The sequence below is a fragment of the Choristoneura fumiferana genome, chromosome 13, assembly GCF_025370935.1.
Source record: "Choristoneura fumiferana chromosome 13, NRCan_CFum_1, whole genome shotgun sequence".
In the NCBI taxonomy this organism is placed as follows: domain Eukaryota; kingdom Metazoa; phylum Arthropoda; class Insecta; order Lepidoptera; family Tortricidae; genus Choristoneura; species Choristoneura fumiferana.
The window spans coordinates 13,568,005-13,589,787 of NC_133484.1; the positions used below are offsets into that span (position 1 = coordinate 13,568,005).

Here is a 21,783-nt window from a genome sequence, read left to right on the forward strand (position 1 = left end):
AAGGTATTTCACGGTTTAATAGCTTAAACTTACGCAGGATGGCATGTATTCATGTAAACCATTTATTAAATTACGGAAAAAAACATACTCACAAAAATCTGCAATTGTTTGAAAAATGTCGCGGACAGATTAGTGTCGGTAAAAAAGTTGATTGGCCCTCCCACGGCATAAGAAGTAGTGCCATGAATGCAAACTAGGTAGTTTACTAATATTAATGTTTAATAATGTTTTAATTCACAATATTAAAGGTGTAAATTATTATCAAAAGCCTACATACTCACTGTGCATCGACCATTTAATTGTGGATTTATGACATCATTACGAGTTGATAGTGCTGTGGCTACACTATGGAGCATCCGCAAGACCTGAAACAAGTTTGTAGTTAATACTATTATTTTACTACTACCTACTACTACTACACTGCTATTATACTACTACTATACTAAGTACTACTACTACACCTACCTACTGGTACTATAGCTACAACACATTGAAAAATCCAGTAAATAAGTGCTGGCGCCGGGGATGTAATGTAATGTATTTCATGTTGCATGTAAGTAAATAGATAAATAAATGACATGTGCTTGTCCATACCCTCACCAATCTTAATCTCAGTGGTTAGCATAGCAGACTCATGCAACTTGTAATTTTTCTTCTATTCCTGTTTTGTTAGAAATGTTTTGGGCCGGTTTAACATGTTTGATTGTTTGTGGTTATAATTTCATTTACCTCATATTATTGATAACCATTAAATAACCGTTTGTTAGTTAATTTGGCTAGAGTTTCGAGTTTTTTATTTTTAGAATTGATTTTTACGTGTTATTAAGGGAAAAGTCGCAACCTTGAACTCTAATGTTATTTGTTTTGAGGGTTCTGTACCTCCAAAAGGAAATACGGAACCTTTATAAGACCACTTACTTTTCGTCTGTCTGTCTAGACCTTTTTTTCCGCAGCGTGTGGAGGTATAAAGCTGAAATTAATCTCAATTCAGATTTGCTCCCCTTGAAGCTAGAAAAAAATCTCTCAGTCATTACAAAAGGTGTTTCTATACAAATCTTCGTAACCTAAAAACCGATAGGGTACTTTCGTTGGCTTAAAAACGTGAAATTTAGTACGAAGGCAGTTCATATAGCACCGCCAGTAAGAAAATTAAATTATCATTTTGCTTAGGCGAGGAGCTCTACTAACACTAGTTTTTCTTAAACCCCCGATGCTCGATTTTGATTCGCATTTAGCCAATTTTTGGTTTATTTGCGTCCACATTTAAATAACGAAGCAAGAATTTTCAGATAACAAACTAGAACATAAAATTTTGCACCTGTACGAGTATGATTTTGCGTTACGTATTCATCCTCGCATGTCGCTAAAGACTTATCGACAACCCTTGCTACCACATCCAGCTCGTATAACACCTTGATAGTGGCTGTAATGTGACCGTTTATATTCTGTGAATGGTCCTGTTGCTATAAATTAGTTCTATAATAATTACACAAGTGCCATACGAGGCTGTAAGGGCCGACAAACCGAGGTATGATGCCTATTATGATAGCGAGCCCTGATTCCGGTGAAGCTAGGAATTTACCTCTGCTTTACTGAAGGTATTTAAAGGACATATTTGAGACCTTATATGCCTATAAATAGTTAGCAGAAAAATCCAACCAAAAGCTTATACTAGCTGCTCTCTCTACCTCAATGGATACGTGGTTGAACTAACTTAAATTAAATCAAATGAAATTACCTTGCTTTAATTGGTTGGGTGTAAATATTACTTTCATTTATCCATTCTATCGACCTCTTAATATACGATTATCTAAACTGAACACGAGACGCCAGAACATTAGATTAAAGATGAATACTTTCATTTTCTCATTGCATTGGACACCGATAGTTCTTCCAAATTTATGCTGCCGTTGAAATATGAAGGCGTCAGCAAAACGTTGGCTCGCTGTAAAAACCGGCCAAGAGCGAGTCGGACTCGCACACCGAGGATTCCGTAGAAATTTGTAGATAGACAGTGTAGAGTCATGTTAAAATGGTTATTGCAATTGACAGACGGACATATAAACACGAATATTTGGGACTTTTCTTAATAGTTGCTTTACGAGCTAAAACTTCGTGACTAATTTCAAGTTTCTAGGACAAGTGGAAATACACTAAAGGTTTAGATTGGATTGAATTTAAAGTTTGATTTTTTTATTGCTTCAAAGGGTAGCCGACCCAAGTACCTAATATTTGATATTAATTTCAGTTACAGTTCTACAGTGCCTGTGAAAAAGTGTTTTGACGGACGGACGGATGGACAGTAATACGGATAGATGGACGGACAATAAAGTGATCCTATAAGGGTTCCGTTTTAGCTAACTGTACAGAACCCTAAAAATTGCAGCAAAAGACAAGGATAGTTCTCGCTCTTGCTGCTATTTTTGCGACCTTTTTCTGGAATCAGACACACGCTTTGTCATCGGATTCCGCTGAAATAATTCCCTTATTTGTCCCCCGTCGCAGTAAGCGCTAATTGATGTGTTGACAAAAATGTATTAATTTGTTTGTGCCTAGATAGTCGGGGATGAATTTGTTTTTTTATTCAGCCGTCTGCTAGCGGGCTTTGTAAGGCAAAAAATCCTATTGTGCAGTATAAAATTGACAATTTATTACCTGTACTGGATTATAATGTTTTGCTTCTACAAGTAGGTACTGTTTATAATTGACATATCAAAATATTTGCTTTTTAGCAGTTTTATATTGTTCTGTGATGGAATGATTTAATGTTCATCAACCGATGCAAAGATAGTTAAATCGAGTATGCATTTTGGTTTCTCGTAACTTTTTTCTATGACATAAAATGACAAACAAAAAGTGGGTCATCCGAAGAAATATGATTGCTTCCGCCCATGGAAACCCAAAACGAAGTCACGCGTAACAACTAGTTTGGCTATAATTTGTTGGTACTTATTTGAAATGTGATATTTTTTATATTTATTGTGATGATAATGAAAAAATAAATAAACCAACTTCCTTACAGTTTAATTTCGAAGCATCAAGTAACGTACTTTTATGATCCTATTTTCTAAAACATAACATTATATTCATAACAGCCTTCCACCTTAAACAAAATAATTTTTCCACCGAATACTTACATTCCATCCTGCTCACTCTCTATTGAAATGAAAAGAGGAAGCGCTCTAGTGTTGATACATAACTTAGAAAAGCAATCCAGAATAGTGCTGCAACGCGTACCCGAAAAGTTATTTGAGATCACTGCCTCATTATAACATTCAATATTCCTATTGCTGTCTAGCTTACAATCCTATGAGACGTGAGAGACAGAGTGATGTCAAAACGGGGAAAGGTTTATGTATAGCAAAATAGGGTAGCGAAGGATCTTCATTCAAGGCGAGGCGGTCTCATCTCGCGGAACCCTTTTCCGAAAGATTACGCATATCGTAGGTAAATAGCTCGCCCACACTAACCCTCCTTACATTTATCGAAATACTCATGTAAATAACATTGGGTCCGGGGATTCCTTGTCCTTTCATATTCCCGACAAGCGAGCTGGGAACTCGCGTTTCCGAATATTTCAAGTCAAACGACATGAATACAGCCATAAATTACGTTTAAGTTAGTTTAGTTTAGTCTTTTATTGTTGTTTGTTAACATTTTCTACGTTATACGCCAGACGCATCATTGTTATTTCAAAATTACAATTATTTTCCACCAGCTTAGGTCACGACGTTATTAGTAAATTCAAAATGAGTACACGCACAGTGGTTTTCACTGAAGTTGTGTGAGGAACACGCTTACAAAATGCTCGAAGCTACATTCCGATCATGTGAGATAATATACCGAAATAATAGTTAGAAGCCTAGGTATATGTTATTTTCGTGATTCGTTATAAAAAAAAATGAATGCAAACGTTATCGAACAAATCCGCCCAGCCTTTTTATCGTAAAATAATACTATACAACACACTTAGGTATGTAGGTACTCATAAACTGCCGAATTTATAAAATTACTAGGGTTATCCCCAATTTTCGCATATAATTTGCTCACCTTTGGGTGAATCGATTGAGTGACGAGCCCATCTCCTGGACAAGATTAATGAAAAATAATTTCATAAAGTTATTTTTAAAATGATATGACAACAAGTGAATTTATTAAAACGGAGAATGTTTTTTCTATTAAATGAGGTCGGTAAAAGTGCGGCGTCACGGGCCACAAAGTGCCGACGCGGGCCCTGTCACCGTGCCGATATTGGCCCTACTTCGGAGCACCCTTTTTATCTGGACCCATCCGACCCTTCCACCCAGGAATCAGCGCTGCAATCCCACCCTTTAATATTGTTACATATTTCCAAAGATATTGTTATACTCAATAAACCAATATCGGTGACGATTTATAGGCTTTGCTCATAACCAATAGAGCGTGTAATGTCCCATAAAATTCTCGTATAAAAACACGCCGTTTATTTCTCAATCAAACGTCCGGTTAAGATGGAACCGGGCGTCATTTCAATTTTCGTATCAAATCGGGAACCAATAACTCAATCACAATTTATACGTCTGTCGAGCTCTGTTCCACGTGGCAATTTTTCACAAACTTCGAAGCGATAATAAATCTGCAATATTTCTGGGGAAAAGCCAATGGAAGCATACGTCTGCGTTACTTCAATCAAAACGGAGTGAGAAGTTTTACCCACGCGTTTATTCTATTCAACTATTTTATCTCTTTATATTACTCTCAATGCGGATCCAGTTTTAGCAGTAATCGCTCTGCCTATGCTCATTGTATGTTGTTATGTAGTCGTTGTATAATGTCAGAAAAAATACTAAATCGTACAGCTCGCGACAGCGAGACATCCTTATATTACATTCTTTCAATAAGACGAACGGGAGTGAGGGACACGCGTCTCGTTTTCCTGATGACGTCACTACATATTCGCTGTGGCAAATAGCGTATTTTGATAGCGGTTACGTTTCGACCAAATGGGAAATTGTTGCCACTCCCAAGACGACATCCATGTCGCGAGATATGTACGCGAATTATTCAGTTTTTTTACCTCCACCCGGGATGATCCTGGCTTTCAAATTAAATGCCATAAGCGCCAACCATAGCTAAACAAATAGTGACCCTAACCCTTTCACTTTTAAGCTATTTTTCGCCATCTGAAGTATACCAACATGTGTTTGAAAAGTATCAGTACGCAGATTTCTTGTTTTTACTCCTGTGGTGGGATTTGAAGAGCTTTTGTTAAGTGTTCAGCCTGTTCGGAATGATGGAACGAGAAAATTTCCGTTGCTCTGTTTACACTTTTTCGATGTTGTGACGAATATTATTTAAATAAATGAAACAATTTATGCCGTCAAACTTGTGCTTTTAGAGCTTTTTTTTTCTTATTTCGTGTATCCTTCCTTTGTGAACTAATTATGTTTGAACGCTCTGACATCATTACCAAACCATCGCATAACATATTAATATCCAAATAGAGTAAGTACAACAAAAAAGCGAGTAAGAAACCGAAAGAGAAACCAAAACATTTTTTACAAAATTATTGCCATATGCACTTCAAAAAGAGTTCTTCAAAAAATACATGTTCATCGAGTACCTACCTACATTTTTTGGTTTGAAAGAGATAACTATTCAGGTGGCCTTGTCATCAAGATGATCTTGGTCATCGCACTGATCAGTAACTAGAGCGCACAGCATTTCTTTTATTTATTTCTATCGTACCGTATTTAATGCTTAGTGTTTCAATAAATCTATTTTCATATTTGTGTGTTTTTAACTCATAATAATATGTAGGACTCTACGATGATAAATTGTTCGCGTTTGGTTTGTAAGAACCTAATGAAACCGTATTATTACAATTTAAGTAGCTGTGAATAAGCTAGGAGGCTAATGGGTGGCCTCGAGACACAGTGATAAATAGCTAATAGTGTAGTTGATATGAAACGGTGGCACTTAGGGAGCTATTTTCTGCCGTCGTAGACGTTATGGATACAAATTGGCCTTGGTTTAGTTTCAAACATACGACTGCCTTAATGTTATGAACCGGTATTGAAACTATAGACATTTTCAGGGTTCCGGAGCCAAAATGGCAAAAACGGAACTCTTATAGTTTCGCCATGTCTGTCTGTCTGTCTGTCTCTCTGTCTGTCCGTCCGTCCGTCCGCGGCTTTGCTCAGGGACTATCAATGCTAGGAAGCTGTAATTTTACACGAATATGAAAAAACTATGCCGACAAAATGGTACAATAAAAAAAAAAAATACAATATAGGCAGAAACGATGATAAGATATTTTTATTTACCTACTTCTTTTTCTGCTTTTCCTTTGTTCTTACTTGTTGCAATCTGTAACAAAAAAGACAAAGTTTGTTTTAGTAGGTAACACATATCTGAAAAATTGAGGCTCGTGACTTATGACACTACTAAAACATAGTTTTATCAACAAAGTAGGAGTACGTGGGAGTTCGTATTCATATAGCAAAGAGAGATAAAGTCAATTTAGGTCTTGTTTTTATCTTAACTCTCCCGATAATGTATATGGTTAGAAGAGTTTGCACCCTTTTTCTGGCAATTTTTTTATGTTGTGCTTATTAAATACAAGCTTTTATTTACTACTAAAAATGGAACGGCAAAATATTTTTCTTTAAATCGATTTAGGAATTTTTGAGTTTAACCGTTATAATTAAACTGAAACACAAATAAATATTTTCTCTTTATAATATTAGTGTATTTGTACGTGTACCTAGTAAATTCGATTCGTCGAAAATAAAATAAAATGTCGAAACTACATCTCGGTTAAGAGAAGTTTCCCTGCCAGCCGCGCGGCCGCGTGAGGCATTCCTTTGCGATATTGCTGTCTTTATCGCTCGTGACATAAGCGCTCGCAGCCGTCCCCCCATGCCTTCCGCAACGACGTCCGTAATTTATATCGAGATAGCTGTAGGCTTTTCAAGATTTGGGCGGTTGAATTTTGGGTTTCGTTGTCCTCATATTATACGAAAAGTATAGCACAGACATCAATGATATTTTACAATCAAGATACTCGTTATATTTTCTATACCTGTCGTTTTTTCGATTTTTGAAAAATGCTTTATTAGTCTGTAATTCTCGTGCAAAGTTGACATCTTTTTTTGTTGACTTTTGAGCTCCTGTAATTCTGATATTACACATTTATATGAAAATCTGAAATACCACAGGCACAGATAATTACGTCTAGTCCATACTTACAAAATTTCATCTTAGTTTTCAATTGAGACCGGGACTACGTTTTTATGGAGAATGGAACGAAGAGACTTCTCTTAACGTCTCGCTCGCTTGCCTCTGTTATGAAACGTCCCACTTTTTCGGTACAAAATCCGACATCGGTACCAATCGAGTGCGCAATAAATCGGCCGTGCCGCACTAACTCTCCGATCACTAGCGACCCGCGAGAGTACCGTAATGTGAAGCTTTAATGAAGATATAAAAAGGCTTCGACTCTCGGCCTAAACCGGGGGTGGCACAATAAATTGAACTTTATACGTCTATGGTATGATACGATCGGTGGTATAACTAGAATGGGACCTTTATCACGTAATATAATTTCAAAATAATTGAGTACCTATCAGCTTGAAAAATGTTTCATGTCATATAGTATTAATTGCTGTACAGTCTAGAACTTTACCGCGTGAAATCGTTAACAATTTTAATGGTTTATACGTCATAAATTTATTTACAATAACAGTACATAAGCCCTAGAAATTCCTTAAAATTAACGAAGGATGCAAACATTAAACACAAGTTAAAATATTGCCTAATAGATATTATCTTTCATTGGTAAATATTTGCTTAAAATACTTCCAACAAATTCTTCCAATAAGCACTGAAATTATTCACATACAAACGAGAAGTCAAATTTGCCAGGTCGTTTACGCCTCACAGGCCTCTATTCTACAATTTCCATGCGATGTGAAAGCATTGCTTAAACCAGATCATGTATCCCTCTCTTACACAATCCGGCAAGTAAAGCATTGGTACCGGTTGTGAGATATATCGTGAGAATTGTGTTACATTGCGGTTCACCAGAGCCACAGCTTTGAAAGTAATCGGTCGATAAAGACAATGTAAAGCAACACACGTGACTTTCTCGTGTCATGTGAAACCAAAGAGGAAGACAATTTTAGTCCCCGTGTCACTTCTATAACACGTGCATCGAATAGAGGCCAAAGTTCGCGTTTTGTAGTCTAACTTACGACAGCTTCTTATTGCGAGAGGAAAATGACACTTTGAAGCAACTGGGTGTCTGCCCTGAAAAAAATGTTTCAAATTGAAATCTTTAGCCTTAGCACTTTCTCCCTCTTGACTATGAGACAGAAGGTAGATATAATAGTTGAACTAACCAAATTACTGCTGAAATGAGATTTTTAGATATCTACAATATGTTACACAATTTTTAGTAAGTAGCAGTTATATGGTTCCTTTATCATTTTAAGTATTCAAACGTCTAATCATCGAGAATCTTCTTATGACAAATTTAAGCTCTACTTAAGTCATTATCAGCTGGAAGACGTCCACGCTGTTCAGCAGCAGGCCAGCAGGCCTCCCTCTTAGAACGCCAAAATGAACGACAACTCGCCACTTGCATCCACCGAATTTATAACAATAGAAATAAGTTTGGTTTTTAAGATAAATTACATTATACTTATCAAGTGAAAATTATATCAATTGTTGTCACTTGTATCCTTCGTTACGCACCGCCTACCAACGCTTTGTCTTCCGGTTCACAGTCACCACCACTCGAGGACTTTTCTCCCCCAACGGTTATCTGTTCTTCAAACGATGTGGCCTGCCACTTCAACTTGCATATTCTTCGAGCTATGTCGGTAAGCTATGTCTACTAAAGTAATTTCCACGAAATTATCAACGTATTACATATAATACTGAATTTTTTCTTAATTTAAGACCGTCGTGCATGTTTCTTACTATTTATTGCTGGCTGTAATGCTTCGATAATTAGTGCCTTATTAATTTGAAACCCTTCTTCAAGGCTCAATTATTTTTATATAATTAAATACCTTCCTTTTTAGGGTTCCGGAGTCAAAACAGCAAAAATGGAACCCTTATAGTTTCGCCATGTCTGTCTGTCTGTCTGTCTGTCCGTCCGCGGCTTTGCTCAAAGACTATCAATGCTAGAAAGCTGTAATTTTGCACAGATGTATATGTAAACTATGCCGACAAAATGGTACTTACAGTAAAAAAATAAAAAAAATTACCTCCCATAGACGTAAAGTGGGGGTGATTTTTTTCTCATTCATCCCTATAGTATGGATTCAGTGATTTGCTTGTGAAATATTAAACTTTAAAGTGCAAATTTTCATAAAAATCGAGCGTCCCCCCCCCCTCTAAAATTTAAACCGGTGGGTGGAAAAATTTGTAAAAATTCAATATGGTAGTAAATATACCAAACTTTCAAGGAAACTATAACGGCTAAGTTTGCTTGAGAATTATTAGTAGTTTTACTCTTAAATAGCAGCCTAAGGTATAAAATATACCTAAACTTACTATAAAATACGAAATCCTTCGCAAAAATATACTTATTTTTTTCGTAATGGCATCGGAACCCTGGGCGTGTACGACACGCTCTTGGCCGGTTTTTATTTTTAGATTCCATTATTTGGTGTAAGATTATTATTATTTTTTCCAAAAAAAACCATCCGTTGTTGTATTCGAACCTACCCACAGTTAGAAACACAAATATAGGCAGCAAGTTTAATGGGTTGGGCTGTAAATCAGCGCTGTGTGCATGCGCACTTTTGTGTGCGTCCACAGCATACGCTGAGCCCAATCCATTTATCACACTTAGTTAACACTTAGTTATGTTATAGTTATAAATTTAATGTGGAAAATATCTTCCGTTTATTACTCTAAGTCTTTTGCTCTAAGTGTGTTGTGTGTAAAGGCTTATTTTATTCTATTCTATTTAATACTAATAGGAGCCAATGGTGTATCTGTGATGAACACCCAACAATTTACGCTTGACTGGTCACGTCAAGCGTGATCCGTCATCCAGAGCACACACTCGCCTGTGAGCAAGAGTAAATCGGTCGATGGAAATCATCAGTCACAGAAGCGGCAGAAATTGCAAAGTGGCATTCCATTGCAGCGCTTGATCGACCACTTGTAAGCCGTTCACACCAAATCCCCGCAATGCAATGCCATTTGTACGATTATATATAGTTGTAGCTTGGGCTGGCTCGCGCAGTTTTACATTCGTAGCATTTTATTTGTAAGGGCAAGGCCAACAGTAGATTACTTTTACACTTTGTTATATCCATATGGGACGAGGTACGAACAGGTACAATTTAGCCTTTTCTTTTGACGTTGACTGCACAATTGGTCGGATTATTTTATGTTTTGATTAATATAATATACGTGCTGTGATTAAATCCTAAATTACTTTTATGAAAAGATATTATTATCACTATGTTGACTGCAATCACGGATGCTTTAAAAGCTGGAAAAACACCTGGAACTTGTATAAAGACAATTTTGTTCATTTTGCATGTCTTCTGCTTATGTGTTGCATTTGTACCCTATGATACAATGTTGCACTTTTACCCTTGTGCCTTATGATAGTGCAAGGTCATTTTAAATTTGCCTCGTTTCCTCCCTTTTTTTGTTATGACGGCTAGTTTGACATTGGTTATAGTTACAATAACTTAGTGCAACTCCACTAAATTCCATTCTTCATTTAGACACTATACATGTGGAAATGAAGTGAATTAAAACCAATGTCACCTAACGTACACATTTTTTGCCTATTTATCTAATCTCTTGAGTATTCGTAGTACACAACACCGTAATTAGTTTAAGGGTTCGCCATTTTGCTACAATTTAACTTTGTTAGCTCAATTCAGACCTCACTCAGTCTGGATCTAAAGAACCCTAAATTATTTAGCATTAAGAGTAAACAAGGGAATCCCAAATGGTGTCTAGTCCGTCTGTCCTTCAGCTACCCTCTATAAATAAAAATTAGTTTTAAGTGGTCCCAACACACTTTGTAAGCAACTTGTAAAAAACTTCATTCTGAGATTTAATTCATAATCGATAATTTAATTAAGTTGAATGTCATTCGACTTAACCCTTCGACCATAAATTTGGGGAGCAGACACATTTAGTGATTGCTTGTTTGGACCAGAAATCTTATCTGGCGAAAGTGATCAAAAGATTTCATGGTTTTTAGATGGAAAAGAGAGTTTATTTGCTAAAAAACAATAAACATTCTTAATTGTTTCTTAATGACCGTTATGGTGTGAAGTGTAAAAACATTACAAGCTAATTGGAAATCATATTGTCTTAACACTCCCGTTGTCTATCCCCATTAACTTTAAGACCGCATAACCAAAGCCATTTAATTAACAACTTCAATAACACGTCGTATTTGCACAACGTTAAATAATTTTAAACGCCGAAATTTTCATAATCAAGCATTATCTCTAGACCCGAGGAAATGACATCCACCGCAAATCGCTAATCGTTTCGGGAGCCAAGAATCCGATAGCGAACCCTAAAGTTTTAAAGTTCCATTGATTCCGCGAAATTTTACAACTGAAATCTCTGTCGTCATGCGACATATCGAAACTGTGACGCGCCGTCGCGCCAGAGCGAGAGGGGAGGGAAATCCAGGGGGTGCAAGCGTGACAGCTTCACCTTTTGGTAGGTCATATTGATCTTTCACCCGCCATTTTGGTCCGTGCCATTTTCGCTTCGGCGTCACATGTACCAAAAACGGCTGAAAAAAATCTTTCATTCCCCTGTCATTGCGTGTTTTAATGAAATATTCCACAGAAACGGGATGAATGTGAATTTTTATTAAAATTTTGCATCTTTTATGCGGTGAGAAGGACTCCGTGAAACACGTTGTTTATTTTCTCCTGAATAAGCTAGTACACGTGACTTCAGAAAGGTTTCTCATATTTTGTTTCCTCGATAACTTGATACTTGTCACTTCATATTCATTAGTACCTATACTAGTCAAAGACCGTGTTTGTTGGTTTTATGTTACAATAGTACTATGTAAGAAACTGCCATAGTAATATACGCTACATAACTGTAAATATAAGTTAGCTGAACTCTTTCCTCTGATTTTGCCCAAGTTATTTCGTTGTTTATGGCGAGTTATTTCGTAAAGTTCTTTTATTTTTATTGTACAGAAAAGTCACAACACACTTTAACTGAGTATTTTCGGCAATTTATTAATTTTATGTATATATACAGACCATCAGGAGACCCACTTGCTCGTTTGCCATCCAGTCGAATTAAAAAAAAAGAACATTAATACGTAATGTACTTACAAAAATAACACAATGTTAATACGTAATTTGCTACATTATATTAATTCGATTTATATTTATACATGAAATAACTGGGTTTCGTGGACTCATCCGCTCTCATTCCCTGTTTAAACATATTCTGCTTATAGTTCCTGCTATGAAGTTCAAGCTTTGTTCCATTCCAAATTTTATCAAATTTGGTGCAGTGCTTTAGTTGTGAAAAGTTAACTACATATTTGTATATGATTAAAGGTTATCACATTTAGATCAAAGCTGGCGATTAATAAGTATATTGTATACAGAATATTTCTTGAGTTAACAATATTATAAACGTTCCGTTCTTTGCAGAATGTTGTTTACCTCTGCCTCTTTGGGTATTTTATAGGAAGACGTTTCTGTTTTTAACAAAATAGGATAAGTTTTTCTTATTGTTTTTAAATTATGATATGAAAAATAGCAAAGTTAATCTCACTAATATTTATTATAAATGCGAAAGTTTGTAAGTCTGTATGTTTGTTTGTTACCTACCTCTTCAGATCTTCACCGATAAACCGATTTAGATGGAATTCGGTATGCAGTTAGTACAAGTCCCGGGGAAGGAGATAGAATTGTTTAATCCCGGATAATTGCATAGTTCCCGCGGGATAGCAATAAACGAATTCTACGTGAACGGAGTCGCGGGCAACAGCTAGTTAATGAATAAATTAGACTAATATTTATGTGTTCGATATTTTAATTTGAATTAATATTGTTTATTCATTATATTATTATTCAAAAAATATGCAATTTATTAAATGACTTCCTAAAGCGTGCACTATAAAGAGCCTATTTTCCTTTTGTCCATTCCTATATTGAACAGACTGTGGCTATCATAAGGTCGCGGGTGAGCAAAGAAATTATTTTAGTTCATTGAAATGGACCTCCGCAGAGTAACGCCTGATTTAAAAAATAGATTACAGTGAGAGACAGATGTATAGGTACAAAGACAAACTTCTCAAATAAAGAGATTTACAGGACAATGGAAACAAGAATAGACAGTAAGTACATGCATTATTATAAATTTATCTGACATAAGAGTCACTTATTTACCTTTCCCGTGTCCTACGTACTCATAAATCCGTGTCCTAACTACAAACAACAAAGCATAGTGCGCAATTAATCGAGATTAACCACTAAGATAATTAATTTATGAGCTAAGCACTTAGTTACGCTTCAATAACCACTAACAATAACAAGAGTTAACAAACGTATCTCTGCATGCCTCATCCACTTTTGGCAAAAAAGGGATGGATATAGGAATATGGGTTTCCCGTTGCATTCGAGTGCACTATGTCATTACGCTTAGTTGGTATTAAGGCGATTAATCATGAAAGTTACTCATCGGAAACTAGTTACGGAGACTAGGTTCATGTAATCATAGAGGCAGACGTAGGTACTCTTGTAAAAAACGAGGAACGGATAAAAAATAAACTAAAATTTTGCATATTAATTTGTTACCAATTTTAGATGGCATTCCTGAGTATTTAATATAAACGGCGTACGTCTCTTCAACTAATAGTTTAGATTTTTTTATATATTTTGGCAATTGTCATATGATTGTAGAGGCTACTAACAAAACAGGAAAAGCCTTATGGTCGAAGATAGTATGTTAATTATTTTATTAAACTATAGTAAATACTTTACTTGAGATAAAATTGTAATGAATGCTGAATTGTTAAAACTGTTTGAGTATACATTATTGTTTTTATTATTGAGCAATCGAGTAAGAGTCATTGTTTCGTTTAAACCGAACCTTCTACGACGAGCTCCTAAATCTATGTAAACGTCCGAAACGTAAGTGGGCCTTGATCGAGTGGGGTTAAAAGGGTATACAAAGCATTACTAAAACAGGAAATACTTAGTATAAAATAGGAGATTGTTAGTGCCGACTGCCGAGACAATTTCCGAAATCAGAAGGCGGTATGCACATCGTCCCTCTAGGCTACGTTAATTAGGTAGTTTAAGGACGTCTTGTAGGCTTTTTGAAATCTCGATTTAAGGCTTAAACCACAGAATATATAATAGTACTAACGTACAGAATGGCCACGCTCCGCCCCGCACCGGTTCGAGTTACCCCACCCCTCAAGCGCAGATTGCAGGAAAACCGCGGGAAAGCAGTCGGGTGCGCAACGCGATGTATGTCGGCCGCACGGCACTAAGTTCGGGAGCAATTATTTTGCGAAATGGTAACGGTACCCTACCTACTTCATTTTTCTAAATAAATAATGATTTCTGAAATTTTTGATTAATACATGAAATAACTACCTACCGAATAATTCGTTTAAGTTTGTAGTCGTATATCTATTGTAATTGAAAATAATACACACATACACAGACACACACATTTATAAATAGGTAAGATTAACGATTACATTTATTTGCACTATCTAAGCCATACCTACATATAAGCACCTTTAAATGTCATTGGTAGCACTTATTAGGGTTTGCGATAGTCAGCCCTGTGTATCTTACGCACACATTGACGCGTGTACAGACATCGTCGTGCCTATGTAGATTCAAGAACGCGTATTTTGTACGGCGTGGCCGCCGTGTGCTTAAACTGACAGTTCTTGTTCTTCTGACAGGACTTAAGACCACTTAAACCTAGATTAAAAAGCCTGCAAGTGGACGTAAATCAATCAGTTTTTGGTTCCACTTGTAGGATTAAATCCTGTTCTTTTTGATCGGGTAAAAATATACATATAATGTTGTAGCAATGGTTTAAATTACGTTAACATTACAAATGTACTCGATCGAAAAATACTATGAAAAAAGGGAATCATAAATTGTTTTATTTTTTTCCGCGTACCTTGATTTAAATCCCGAATTTAAATCATAAAATTAGTAATGACCGCGATAATCTAAAATATTGCATAGATTATTTTATTGGCAATTTTTCTGTCTGTGTACTACTCGTATTTGTAGTACTTGTAGTTCACTTACTATAAAGAGCCATTGTACCTATTGTATAGTATTGTTATTCCTTTAAGTTAATTCAAAGTCTATGTTGAAAACAAATATCGAAAATAGATATGAATGACATTCAAATAGCTAATAAAATTTCTGTCCAAATCATCACATTTTACATCAGGAGGGCTTCCGCTTAAGTATTTCTGCGTCTTAATAAATTAAATTAAATATTCTTAAATAGTTTTAATTCAATAACCTTGTCTTAAGAAAAGGCAGAATAAGTGTTATGTAAAAATAAGCTAAAGGCCACTCCTATCGAATGTGCTATGTGGTTTTTTCTATATTCAAGTTGCTTTTTTTGTCAATATCCTCTACCTAAGCAAATATTCAAATCGAAGCAAATCTAGACGAGACACCAAGTTAACTTTTATAGAAACAAATACCGAGTGGTGCCGTGTTTAATTTGATCATAGTTGTTGTGAGATCTTTTTTCATTGTGGTAATAAAAATGGATACTGACGCACCTTAGCGGTCGAAGTTGCTATTGCTATTGCTGTGGTATGTCACAACTTAGGACAATAATGAATGACGTCAAAAAATGTGACGTGCAATATTTAATTGCTTGTACAGTCAAGGGCAAATATCGACACGGTCAAACTTGAAAAAATATGTATACACGGCCTTAATGTTAAGTGCATAAAGACGTGTATACATATTTTTGCAACTTTGCCGTGTCGATATCTTTGCTTGACTGTACAGTCAACTACAAAGAGGTCGATACGGCCAAAGTTACAAAAATAAAATACGACTTTATTAACTTAAAATTAAGGATGTTATACACATTTTTGTTATTTTGACCGTATCGATATCTTTGTAGTTGACTGTATATATAAATAATTAGCTAGCCCAATAATTTGTTACGCTAACTTAAACCTGCACAAACGAGCCAATTATCAACTGCATGTATCACTTATTATGGAATTTAGAAATACAGTTTTTATTATCAGACTTCAATGAGGAAAAAGCAGTCCGTTCTCAATGCGGATGTATTTTTTGATGTTGTATGGAAAGTTCTCATTTGAATTTAAAGCAAAATATTATAGCTTAAAAAATTCATTGAGGTGTATTTTTTTTTCTGAAAAAAAATTATTATAATAAAATAGTTGTTCGTACAGGAATGCAGATGCCAGCTGCGCAGAATGCCAGCTGAGAGCTATGATAGCATAACCTCATACGTCAAAAATTCCATTGGTTGTCTTGCTTTCTTTGCCGGCCACAGCAGCGCAGGCGCTGCTGCATGGCAGCACAATTATTGATGATACCGACAATAGGTACAATAAGTAATTACCGGGCACATTAAGTTGTGAATTATTCAGCCTAGCAACGCAAACGCAATCTCTGGTATTGCCGATGTCCATAGGTCGCTCACCATCCAGTAATTCAATTGCTCGTTTGACACCCTATGTTAAAAATTATGCGGGGTATATTGTGCGGGCGTTAGTTAATGCGCGTCAAGTACGTCGTCTAAACTCGTTTCCTCGCAAAAGTACCGTAGTTTACTCGGTTTTATTAAAATATGCTTCGGTAAAATAAAGTGATATAGCTGTCAATTTATTCTACTCCATACTCGCACGCTTCAATAAATTACTGTTTCACAGTATTAGGGGTGTGCTTGCATGGAATGAGAAATTCTTATCGATTTTAGAATTTAACCATTTAACTGTCGATGTCTAATAAGACAGTATCGTGCCCGACTTACTGAACTGAAACTTCAATTAAACAGAGACGGTATTATGAATATCCTGCCATTCATAATAACGAATAGGTATAGACATACTTAACCGAGTCTGTGCTGTGCCCGGTTTTAAAAAATAGGACAGAGACATCTCTTCCCGTGGGTGTCGTAAGAGAGACAGTTACATAGATTAGTCAATAAACGCTATAAATTCTATTTTCTACTGAATAGTTTTTTTTGGCTATGTATTGATTGTATGTATTTATATATTTTTGTAATAATATATAAAAATACAGAAAAATAATGTATCTATTATATATCATTGGGTAAGTGTCAAGAAAGTCTTACTTATCTTTTACGCATTAAGTTTTCTTAGGTAAACTGAACCGTTCAAATTACTGACCAATAATTTAAACCTGTTTACGAGTATGTCATAAAAATATCTGTCAGGTTGTTTATTGAAAAATTGCTAACAAACGTTTACATAACTTTCCTAGTTTAAGCTAATTTTGTCAACTTAACTGTCTCTGCCGTTTAAAAACTTAAAACATTTGAAATCGTTGGGTATCACATTTCCCTCATTCATTAAATACGTTTCGAAATTAATGGATACGATTTTATGAACGAATTAATAGTATTCTTTGATCATTAGAAAGTTATTTTTAACAGTTACTTTTTCAACACTACTAATAATTTAGCTAATTTTAGTGGACTAGGAAAACCCGTTGGTCGTTCCAGGTACCGTTGGAGACACAAGGTCTAGAGAGACCTTTTGGATCTCGGGGTCAAAGGCTGGCAAGAGCTGGCCCAAGATAAATACATGCTTATATGTATGTACACATATTAAACACTCTAGACTTGAAAACAAATATTACATGCGTGTTTTATAAAAATATCTGCCATGATCAGGGATCGAACCCAGTACCTCAAGCTGAAGCTTAATCAGGTTTTATAAATACCAGGTTATCCGGTCGTCTAATAAGTAGGCCGTAGATGAGGTAATAATAAATAAATTTTGGAATAATTCCTATGCAAAATGGCACGAATGAGAGGGAGATCCAATCCCGTGCATACTGACACGAACTGGAGGACAAATAGAAAAATATGCTGAGCGCTCTATGTCCCTGATTAGAGGGAACTAAATAGAATAATGATAATGAATATGGAGGTAATACATTCAAACGGCTAAAAAAAAATAAACGTTATCGACTATCAATTAGATAGCGATATCGATTCATTAGCTCAACACTAGCAGCGTCGACATTAAAAACGGTAACGGTGTCCCGCGGGTCGCGTCGTTTTGACACCGTGTCAGCCTTTCGGGAGGGTCAATGTAAACGCTTGTCAAGGTATTGGAATGTGTCAATATCTTTCGCGTTATGGAACGTAAATAAACATAAATGGGCTAATTTTCTAAAAAAAAAACTAATTAATCCGTTATTTAGATTTCTTGCCTATCAGAAAATATTGGACAAATATTTTTTTCTTTTGTCAATTAAAAAAAATGAAGATTATAGTCCGTTAAAGTTCCACGTGTCGTCACGGCCCCCACTTCCTAACTTTGATGCGCTTCATCTTTGTAATTTTTTTTTTTGATTAACAAAAGAAAAAATACGTGTCAAATATTTTATGATGATAAAACTGGTCATGATAATAAAATAGTATATTTTTACCCAGGAAACTACCCAATTGATGATGATAAAGTGTTTAACTGTCGGAAATTACGAGTAATTAGTAGATATACTTCTTATTTTATCCACAGATACAGCCCTTACAGGTCTTTGAAATTTATATAATATCCCAAACATGACATTTGCTCGTATAAGTCTCCCTGATGGGAACAGGCCTCCTCTCAGAATGAGGGGGCTGGAGCTGTTATGCCCACGCGGGCCTAAGACGTACTCTTAGGGTTCCGCTGTCTACGTCCGCTTATCCCAGGGCTGTATATCTTAACTTTTTTATAGAGAATAGTTAATTAATAGAGGTACAGCTATGACTGTTAAAGCTACTAATAATAAAAATAAATAAAGATGGAGGGGTCCTAACAAACATCGACATACCCACTAAACATGTTTTTTCGATTGAATCTTAATAATGGGCATTCTGACTCACACTTGAATGTTTTTAGGATTCCGTAATCAGTCAGCAAAAACGAAACTCAAGGTCACTTTAATATCAATTACTCAGGTCTGCTGTCCTTTGGAGCAGTGAAAAAATCAAACTCCTAAGTCAACGCATTAAAAGCTACAGTCATTAAAAAAGTACTTCTATACAAATTATCTAACGGGGAAACAAAATGCATTTGTACTGGAAACTTGAATGGTGTAAAAGTAGCTCTCATGGCATTCAGAATGATCAGAATTACCATTTTATAGCATAAGCCAGGGATGTCCCTTTTTCGAGGATATGGCACAACCAATAACAAAAATTTGAAAATCTTAATTTTTTTTGTCGATCTGTCTATTTCAGTAATCTATCCAAAATGACCCCAACTTGGGGTTTGGTTAGTACACCACACATTTTAGTTAGGTTAGGGCTCTGCTAACACTGTAAATTGGTACGGAGCCCTCAATGCGTGAGTCCGACTCGCACGTGGCTGGTTTTTTCCTTAATGACAGTCATTAAGAGTCTAGTGCATTTAGTGGTTTCATTTCGTTATTTCCGGCTGGATTGGTCTGGCGGAGCTCCAAACCAGCACCTTACTAATTCATCGCTCTAGCATAATTCACAATTCTTGCGCGCGTCCCGCACACTCGGAAATTTACGAAAATTTATATCTTTGAACAGAAAATTAAGGTGATTTTTTTGTATAATAAACATTAGAATTCTGATGTAACACACACAACAACCTCTTTGTATTGTCCAAAACGCAATTAATTTTAAATTGTTAGATCATGTCGTCACCAGTGATAAGAAATAATGATCAAATCGATTAAAATATTACGAAATGTCTTTTTTGTTATAGCTACGAGTAGTCGCCAAGTGAAGTAGTTTATTAAGTTTCCAAATTAAATAAAATGTCTTACGCTGCACTTATTATACCTACATATCATGTATGAATCGTACATATTCAAGGCTTTAAAAATAAAACTAAATTTTCAAGCCTCGTTCGTAAATTTAGGTTTAAATTAAATTGGATTTTAGTTCAACTTATTGTCTTTTAATTACGAGATACCCAATTAAATGCTCAGGAACTATAACCTCATTAGCGCTTTTAAACAAACTTAGCATGATATTCCTGCTTTAATCTCATATTTAGGTAGGTAAATAAGAAAGAAAGTGAAAATACGTGTGTACATAAACGTTTGTAAATTTGGGACCGAGTGCTAACTACTTCGACATTGCTAAGCTACAAACATATTACAATCCTAATTATCTAAATCTAACACTTCTTCATGATCGTATCCCTTGGGTCATTATATTGCTTTATAAGTACGTCATACACAGTGTACATTAATATACTGAAAACCTCAGTCAATTTTTATTCCAGATATTTTATTGCATTCATTTACTAATTATCAGATATGCACGGTTTGTTGTGTCAGATATTGATGCTGGTGACTGTACCTGGTAGGTGAAAAAACACTCTCCGACAACCGCCACAACACTCTGTCTTCAGCCCCTCGCATCCATCCGCCGCCAGCGACCCTCTTAACTCTTCTCTCTGTCAACCGAGCCTCAGGCCGCCCTACGATTTCCCGTCCGTGGTCTCCATTCGAGGACTCGTCTACTCCACCGTTCATCGATCCTGCGACAGACGTGGCCAGCCCAGCGCCACTTTAGCGAACTAATTCTCTGAGCAACGTCGGTGACTTTCGTTCTATGTCGGATAATGTGATTTCGGATTTTATCCTTCAAAGAAACCTCTAGCATTGCTCTCTCCATAGCTCGCTGAGCGACCTTAAATTTGTAGATTAGCCCCTCAATCAAGGTCCACGTTTTGGCTCCGTAGGTTAAAACTGGTAGGATGCACTGGTTGAAGACTTTCGTTTTTAGGCACTGAGGAATGTTTGACGACAAAATATACCGAAGTTTCCCGAAAGCAGCCCAGCCCAACTGTATTCGCCTATTAGCCTCTTTCTCGAAGCTGTTTCTACCGAGTTGTATAGTCTGACAATGATATACATACTCAGGCACAGCAGGCAGACAGGCTTAGGGATTGATCATCGAAAAATAACAGGAGCTCTTGCGATCTTGGATCCCGCGAGCACCCACTATATAGGTGGTTGCCAGAATGATTTCTTTGCAACGGGTCAATTATTACGCGTTTAGATGTCGTCTTATCGCTGCAAAATATTGCTGTCAGAACAATCGTTTTTTGTTACTCACAAAATGTCTAGCTGTGGAGCGTAGAGAGGACACGAATAATCTCTGTGTATGCAAATATCCGTCGAAAGGTAGGTATTAAATATACGGCGCTACAATAACATGGAGGTAAATTTTAAAGGAGGCTTAAATCATAGTAAAATTACTCAATAATGTTATGTATCACCGTTATCGCCGATGCACATCTTAATTCAGAGTAACGTGTGTTATTTTCTGTCTTATTATGTACTTAATATTATTCATGAAAGAAACAAAATTATGTTATTGATACATAACATGTGAAATGAAGTGTATAGTAAACAGTACATAATTATACTTACTTATCTGATTTTTACGGGCGCATTGCTGAAGTTGACAATACATAAAATATTTTACTGCATACTCGTATCGAGATAGCATTAGCATCTAAACATCTTATGCCACTTTTGTTTCGAAACCAATTTTATATTAAAATAAACA

The 21,783-nt window shown here is 36.0% G+C and overlaps 1 long non-coding RNA gene across 1 annotated transcript in view; it reads right to left on the reverse strand.

The window, feature by feature from the left end:
* Positions 1-287: 287 nt before the first annotated feature.
* The window catches only part of LOC141434096 (uncharacterized), a 31,988-nt gene continuing 10,492 nt past the window's right edge, over positions 288-21,783 (reverse strand). Inside the window, exons 2-3 of the long non-coding RNA XR_012452012.1 lie at positions 6,306-6,348; positions 288-365 (exon numbers count right to left, since the gene is read on the reverse strand). This is a non-coding gene — a long non-coding RNA (uncharacterized lncRNA). The remainder of the gene's footprint in view (positions 366-6,305; positions 6,349-21,783) is intronic.